At 38.3% G+C, this 8,840-nt stretch overlaps 1 protein-coding gene across 1 annotated transcript in view; it reads left to right on the top strand.

Moving 5' to 3' along the window:
- The first annotated feature begins 1,378 nt into the window (after positions 1-1,378).
- Positions 1,379-8,840, top strand: part of hs3st1l2 (heparan sulfate (glucosamine) 3-O-sulfotransferase 1-like 2) — a 34,469-nt gene continuing 27,007 nt past the window's right edge. The window contains exon 1 of the mRNA XM_072386923.1: positions 1,379-1,601. The gene's annotated coding sequence lies outside the window, so the exon portion shown is untranslated. The remainder of the gene's footprint in view (positions 1,602-8,840) is intronic.

The raw sequence follows: 8,840 nt of genomic DNA, 5'->3' as shown, positions 1-8,840 counted from the left end.
TCAATAAAGTGAATTTGAAATCTCCTCCACTTTGCCCGTTTCTGTATCTCCGCTCTGGGGTCCACACTTCAACAAATCGTGACATACTTAGCATTATACAAATACTAAAGGGAAAACCACAAACAGTTTGCACGTGCAAATATTATGAATTTTTCCTTTGTTATACTGATGCAAAAGAAATATGTAACCAGGGCAATATTTATTATTACTACTTGAACTAAGATGTAAGTACTGAAATGAGGTCGCCTGTATCCATGTTTCAAGAACAGAGGGAGCTGCAGCCGCTTGTACCTGTAGGGGTGTCACACATGAAATGAGTTACAGTCCCAAGATGTGCATGAGTCTGTGGTTTAACCTTATTCTCATTGTTTAGTTTTAAGTATAATGAATTGGAATGCAAACCTAAAGTAATGGTGCACAAATACTTGAGGCACCCCTCTGCTCAGCCTCCCGGGGAGCAGTTTAATGTGGATCTAGAGTAGATTAGCAGGATAAAACTACATACTGTAATCGCTGCAAGGGTTTAAAAAAACTGTGTTGTGTCCTCAAGGTTAAACTGATGGCTGTCTTTTCTAAATATCTGTCACTGTCAGCCTTTTCTCTATTTTTGTATTGATTTGGATGGCAAATTTGGTGCAACGTGTGTCAAAAAACATCCTTTTTTATGTCGTGTTTTTAAATGTAAAAGTTAAAAGTCGAGAAGAGCTTGTTTTAATATCACTTGTTTCAAACATGAGATAGAATTCATACATTTAACTATAACAGAATTACGTATTTGACAGATTTATGCAATTTTTGTGCAAAAAAAAATTACATCTCAAGACTTTTTAGTGTAAAATTTTTTACCCTGGACTCCATCCATGTGCTGTCAATGATTTGAAAAGCGAAGACTCCTTTATTTCGATTAGATTTCTGTCTATGTTCAAAGATGAGAAGGAAAAATGATAAATGTGTTTAAACAAAATTAAGTCAAACAAAGAGCAACAACTCAGCAGAGATATTTGGGTTGTTTTGTTGCCTTTGTGCTATTTTATGCCAGTTCTCTGTTACTTATTTATGATTCAGGGGACTCTCAACAGCAATCTGAAGGGTGTATTTGAGGAGGAAAGCCAATAAGAGAATGTTAAAAAAACAGAATCGAGGTGGGGGGTTTGCTCCATCAGGAGTCCTTGAAGGTGATCAGATGAGAGAACAGACCTGATGGGAAAGAAAAAAGAAGACAAGAAGGGGAAAAAGTAAGAAGGTGGAAAGGGAGAGGGGTGTTTCCCTTCAGGGGGGATGTGTTTGCGTGTGAACTAATCTCTCTCCTACACACAGGCACACACAAAAAAACATACACACACTCACCCTCCCTCTCCCCAGTCACTCAGTCAGTTGCAACAACACACTCACAGAGGACGGCAGCACAAAGCAGAGACGCTCTGCTACCAGCTTGTGCTCACACATACCTCACCTCACTGAAAGCACACGAGCTCAGACTCAGACAGTCGACACACACCTCCTCAGCGACACCCCGACAGCTGAAGCAAAACTGACAAGAGGACGGAAGGAAGAAAAAAAGAGAAGAAGTCAAAAAGACCAGTGCATATTACAGCAGCCAGGTAAGGCTACATTTTCATCTACAATTTCCGCTCTGTGGTTGTCAATTGCTCATGATAGCATAGTGAAACTGAAAAAAACACTGCTCTCTGAACATCACAGCCAGCATGTGCAGAATTGTGCAGCATGTACAATATGTAAAAAGCTAAATAAAGTCCTACTTCATGCAATTCAACAGCAAGGACTGTACCTGTGCAGCCCCAGTAGAAAACCTCATCATCAGTAGCCTACCCTCACTTTGTTAGGAGTTAAAGCCTCTCCTTGGTCCTCACGGCAAGGTCTGTGCAAAGTAGAGATTAAACTGTAGTTTGTGGTGATGTGAAAATGCTGAACTTTTGTGAGGAATCAAAGATGTGCAGATGAAGGATGTATTCTTTGTGTGTTAGTGAAAAGGGAACTGAAAGTATAATGATATTGTTTAAGAGGAAACTTTGAAGTATAAGAAAAGAGCCTCTGGGGGCACTTCTGTTTATCGCAGATCACTATAAGTTACTTTAGATACTAAAAACAAGATGCTTTCAGTTGCTTTGATTTAACTGGGATATTGGTGGTATAATGCTGTTTTACTCTATGAAGACTAAGGAAAAGAAGTGTCAGCTGAACTTGTCTTTACATTCAAGTAACAAAGACCTGTAGTAGCTGCTGTGAGTCTGGTGTGTTGTTAGCAAAAAAGGCAAATTATAGATGTCAGGATGGTCGGATGCTTAAATTTAACATCAAACTTCTCAACAGGAGGAGGTTGTTTGACTCCAGTCTAGAGTTAATAGTGATTTCTAATATGGCCATTACCAATCCCGAATACACAAACTGAGATATCTGAATCAGAAATTAACCTTAAATTAACCTAGACCTGGTTGTGCTTACACCAGAATCCAATCAAACTTTAATTTGGCACACCACATAACAGATTTCATAAGTGGTGTCTGCATCAGAAGATTTGTGTATGTTACTGTCGACAAAAATATGTGCATTTCCTTGACATGATAGCTTGATTTTGCTGGATTGTGCATGCATGACATTTAAAACAAGGCAGTAATTCTCTACTACCAGCACTTTGCAAGCCACTCCTACATGGCTAATTGTTTAGGTTAACTATACAGATTCTGGAGCTAAAGCATTCAAACAGACTGTAACAAGACCAGTCGGAGAGCAGATGCAGGTCAGAGAAGCTGCAGGGGGACAGACTCAGTGTGAGCTGTGTTTTTGACCTTCTATTCTGTTTATAAAGAGATAATACAACCAGAGGAGAGACTCAGAAGAGAGACAGAGAGCAAAAGGATGAATGGATTCATTGTCTGGTGTGTGTGGGCTAAATGAGAGGGTGTGTTTTGTGTGTCTCAAAACAAACTGTGAGCAATCAGTGACTTATATGAGGTAAATGTTACACCAAAAGTATCTAAACAGTCTTGTAAACAAAAGAAATCCCATGAAATAACTGTGTAACCAGTTTATGATAATGATGTGTAATTGATGCATTTGACTAAACGCTGTTTTATGCAACTTTGTCTCTCGTCTCTGCTACGCAAATTCAGGAATTCTTACGTTCACAAGCAAGACTCCTTATGTAGTGGGTGATAGGCAAGAGCAGTGACTGGCCAACTTTAGTTAGCGTTAAAGGTCAGACTCACACATATTCTGAATCCACACAGAAAATCCATAAAAGATGATGGCAACGTACAGACATACATATGAGCAGACAGCATCAAAGATGCCAGCACACTAAAAATAAAATCTACACTCATTGTGTATAATTTCAAATCATTATTTTGGACTAGAGAGTTGGATTTCTCAGTCCAGAGGATCAGTTTGACCAGACATCTCTTATAAAGACAAAAATAAACCGATTTTATGACCGCAGTGGACACAAATTTAACCACTACCAAAGTTGATGTTAAACTTGTTAGCAAGCAATTGTGGGCACAGGAGAAATAAAAAGACCGTGAGAGTTTATGCATTTGTTTACCCAACCCAAAGCAAACTGCAAAGAAATACATGAAAAAAGCACAGATTGTTTTAGAAAAAGAAATCTAATGCTGCAGTCTAATGACAGAAAAACCTATACAGGTCCTAAGAGCAATGTGGTATAATTTAACAATACAACCTTGAAAAAAACATTGCACTGCAACGATTCCCTTCTCTTTTCTCTGCTGGGATACAGCTGCTGATGACATTTCCAATCCCGCCATGACATGATGACATTAATTCTTGCAACAATGCTTGCGATTGTCTACACTTTTGACAAGGACAAGCATGTCCTTTTTTAGGCGTTGGGAGGGGCTTGGTGGATGGCATTAAACCCCCAAGTTTCAGCAAAGATCACCAAGATCATATCCTATTCTTTACTAGATGTTCAACAGGCCTCTCACTATTCTACTTTCACTCCCACTCACCAATATTTACTAAGTACTAAGTACTTCGCTCCCACTCACAAATGGTTAGGTGTAGAAGTCAAAAGCACTTGGCTGGGGTTAGAAAAATACACATAATCAGATATTAAATTGTTTAAAACCCAACCAAAATGTTGCCATGTCACAACTTATAGCCCTGAATTGTGGGACTGTTTAGTTTTTGACATGTGGAGGAACATACAATATCAAATGTTTTCTGGTGAGACAGGACTGTTCAGTCTGTTAAAGTGATAGCATTCAGTCATTAGTCACTTCTCTGTCAACCATCATGCTTCAGACATACTTGGGAAAGTGAGAGAAAAAGCCAGGTCCTTATATAATATCACTTTTCTTTTAAAATCATGTGGTATACGTATAATAGCACAACATAGAGTTATTCTATAAGAAAATGGATGGAAACAGCAGAACATATACATTTTCTACATGTTTAATATTTCACAAATGGTCCAATGAAATTGTACGATAAATCCAACACACTTACACTACTAAATTATCGTAATTATTGTCATTTGTACTCACCCTCAACATGGAAAACAAACAAAAAAAATGCATATGGTGCAGCTTTTATATTAAAGGCGATCAATCTGAGATGAGATTGTGAGAGCGACACCGAAGAGATTGAAGTGAGTAACCAAGTTCTGAGGCTGTTCGATTCGGACACTGAAGAAGATGACTTTAATGGTTTTAGTGCATAGGAGGAAGATGAAGAAGGCGATCAATGACTTTTCCTGGTAGGCTACTGTCTTTTTTTTTTTTACCAGCCGTGTTACAGGCACTGTTTGGAAAAAAAAAGCATTTGTAGTATGTATTTGTTTAAGTTACCATAGGCATTTAATTGAAAGTTTAAAAATCCTCACGTGTAACATCTTTCTGTGTAAATATCTCATATTACAATGTGGACACTCGTGGTTTATAATCCGGTGCGGCCTATACAAGTACAAAATGGATTTTCTTTTTAAAATTAGAGGGTGCGTCTTATATTCAGGTGCGCTTTATATTCCGTAATCTACGGTAGTTTTCATCGACTTGAGAAAAACATGGTCTTTTTCTCCACCTGAAGACTTAATCTTCAGTGTCACTGCTGTTCGTCAGATGAAAAGCTGCCCCAACAAACAAAACTTGAGTCCTTTTAGAGTTACTGTTTGCTCCTAACAATATGTCGCATTGTCACAAAAATCCATATCAAACTTTGTACTAAACAAAACAGCTGTGGTTAGGAGCAGTTAGAAATCTTGATTTCTCACCATGCAGAGAGTAGAAGCAGCAGCTGCAGTCCAAACACTGCATCCACACCATTTACACACCGTTGCAACCAGCGAAATATCTAGAAGGTGAGGTGTGCACATGCCTTAAAAGTGGCGCATTCACCCACTGCCATCAGGTTGTTGTTACAAACACGACAGAGTTATTTGGAAGTAAACAACACACTTCTAATATGGATGGATAAAGTCACTGACTGTGCTGAATATGTAGCAGATGATTGCTGTTAATTTTTCTTTCTACTGTGGCAATTCCATGTTGTAAAACAGTAATGGCATGATAAACCTTGAGTGCTCTGAACATAACTTTTCTTTCAAAAATGATGCCTCATCCCACAGACAAAAGTGTTCCCTCCACTTAGAAAATAAACGTTCCCTCGCCACTCATCCTCACTTCTCAGTAGCTCATGTGCCAACAAAGGAACAAGGAGTGCAACCACCTTTAAACAGTTTTCCCTCATTAATTTTGGCACGGATGATGTGAAAGAGACATTGTTCTGAATTTTATCACCATCAGTAAAACCACAGAGTAGGAAAGTTTGGACAGCCCTGTTAATTATTAAAAAGACAGCACATCATCTGATTCCTCTGAACAAACGATGACCAGATTTACCCTCCGCTACTGAGCATGAATAACTGTTTATGTGTCTGCTGAAGTTCAGACTTGTTTCCGTACTGAAAGCAATATGCATATGTTACTAGGTTTGACCTTGTCAAATTGACTTTGTAAAATGTTTCCTGTGTCATCACAGATCAGTTTAGAGAGGAAACCAAACTCAGACAGGAAGCAGGGCGCTGGTCAGGTTTAATAGAACAAAATGATTTAATTAACAAAGTCAACTGAAGCACCAAAAGTAACCAAATTTTAAGCAATAATCCAAATACAGGTAGGTGAAAAATTGAACAACAGGTAAAAAACGAAGAAAAACAGGTTCAGCAATAAGGATCTGGGAAATAAGAACAGAAAACTGACAGAATATATATTGAGTGCTAACCAGGTGTGTGGCAGAAACTGAACAAAGGTTAGGACTAATCAGCTGAACTCTTAACTGATATAGAAAAACCAAAAACAGAAAAGCTAAAAGTACAATTTACTTCCAAAGTAAAGCAGGAAGTGAACATGAAACTCACAGAAATGAGGAAGAACAGTGTATTCATCAATAAAACAAAACCCAGACCACAACATGTGCTCACAAGTTGCTCCCCAGTTAATGCAAAACAGTGCATGTCTGAGAGGGGCTATACTTTGTTGATATTAAGCGCAAAGACTATAGAAACAAAGTGAATATTAAGTCAGGTAGCAGAACTGGCATAGTTTATGTTTATGTTTATGTATTTAGCAGACGCTTTTATCCAAAGCGACGTACAAATGAAGATATAACAAGCTATGTAAAAAGCTAACAATAAACTACATAGAAGGAACCCACTCTGTCACCCCGACTCTGTCAGAGGTGACAGAGTAGAGATAGGGTGCAGGCATAGAAGGAAGTGCAGAAAGATAAAGTGCAAAGATAGAGGGGGTAGGTAAGTACAAGGTACGTGCTAGGATAGGAGATGCTCTCTGCAGAGCTGGGGTTTCAAGAGTTTCTGTTTCAGTTTAGTGAGACTGATCACCTATGTAACCAGGCTGGTCCGACAGACATGGCAGGAACACAACTTCTTTGCACTCTTCAGCCGGTGGAGGAGAAACTTCTCTCTTTCTGTGGCACCAGAAAGGAAATTAAACAAATTAGATTGTTCCATCACAAAGTGCAAGGCCCCAAAAAATGTGCTCATTTTATGTATTTGTAGGAAACCAGGCTGATTAGGTAAGAACCCAGAGCTAAAAATATATATTGGTGAAAGGGATGATGGCGGTGGTGCAAATTGATTATTATCACCCAAATCTTATCTCTTTTTCCTCATTTTCTTTCTGTTTTTCTGTTCAGTTGCTCTTTTTTCAGGTGTGTTTCTGTGAGACTAGGCTGTGGTAAACAGATGAGGAAGAGCATTATAATTTCTTTGCTTTGTTCACCAGCTTGTTTTTGAGCTCTGCTGTCGAAAACAACTATCTTATTTGTAAATGGTAGAGCAGCAAGAGTAAATTTGAACATTTAAGTTATGCAAAGAGCAATAAGCTAAAGTTACTGTATAACTCAACAGAGCTGAGGGAATCTATAGCAGCTGTGTGGATGTAACAGTATAACCACACACAAGAGGTATCTAATTCATTTTCAGAGGTGAAATACTGATTAGACCAGCTTTAAGTTATTCATGATAGATTACAGGAATTAGAATTAAATTAAATTAAACACAAAAGATAAATCTTTTGTGGAGGAGAACAGACACGTGCTACAAAAGTCTATTGATGCAACTCTTTCAACCTTACAAGTTTATCCTGTAAATGTTCCATATTAATATCACAACTAATCCAAAACAACAGCCCTAAAGTGCCCCCCCGAGAAAATACACTCTGTCTCATATAACTTTTATCTTGCATAAAGAATACAATAGTTTTAAACTTGAATTATTTTACACTCAGAAAAGTTAAAGCTCTCCACAAATACCAAAACAAAACAGGATCACAAACCACAAAAGCAATTAAAACCTGAGGCGATAAACAGGCAAATCAATTAAAAAGCGATTAGAACATAAAGTACTGTCGATAAAGTGCAGACAAGCAAAGCAGCAGCGATAAACACTCCACCCAAAACTGATTTTATAGTTTTTCAATGCTTTTTTTCAGAAGTTCTCAAAACACATGGAATGAGTCTGATTTTCCCCGGAAAGCTGATAAGATTTCAAACTTAGAAGGTTTAATGCAAATCTTTGTTCAGTCAAAATCCTACATCTCCAGAAAGCTGGCGCCTCAGGTTATAATGAGGGGGAAGAAATGCATGCTCTTTAACACTGTATTCTGAGTATTTTCTGTCATAAAACGAAGAAAATGACATGAAGAAATGGTGAGAAGAATGGGGGAGGAGTTGGAAACAAAGACAAAGGAAAATTAGGAACAAAGCGAGCAAAGTTTGAGGGGAATAATGTGACATGGTGTGAGCAAGAGCACTTTAAAATAAAAAGGTTATTTTAGAAAATTGGGAACATGGGATGTTTTTACGGGTGAGAGCCTGAGAGCAGCAATGACAAAGGCTTTGTGTCATGTCTGGGGATGGAGGGTTGACGTCTGTGTGTGAGTGGGAGGGGGTCTCTGCCACCTTGGTAGCAGAGAACATTATGGCTGTTTGGGCACATTATGGGGCATTAGCGATAGGAGCATCTCTGAATAATGCATGGCCTTTACTTATGAGCAGAGTGCAAATGTCCCCTGAAGAGCATTAAATCAGGGCGCGCTCATTCAGTCAGATTTCAGACTTAATCTAGTCATATCTATAACCCCTAGCTGTCTTTAACCTAAACTTATCCTTATTTCAAATCAGATCTTTACATTTACATGATATTGTTTACTGTGTAAGTTTTGATCCACCCCTCATTCCTTTATATTTTCCTTCCAAGCAGCCAGACTTTCTTGTCATCTTTTTAAGTGATCTTAAGCAATAATTCTCTAGGCTTTCTGCAGGTCTTTCAAAGTTTTTCT

This window comes from Leuresthes tenuis, unplaced genomic scaffold, assembly GCF_036924035.1.
Source record: "Leuresthes tenuis unplaced genomic scaffold, fLeuTen1.0.hap1 SCAF_6, whole genome shotgun sequence".
Taxonomy (NCBI): domain Eukaryota; kingdom Metazoa; phylum Chordata; class Actinopteri; order Atheriniformes; family Atherinopsidae; genus Leuresthes; species Leuresthes tenuis.
This window is presented reverse-complemented; position numbering and strand designations above follow the sequence as displayed.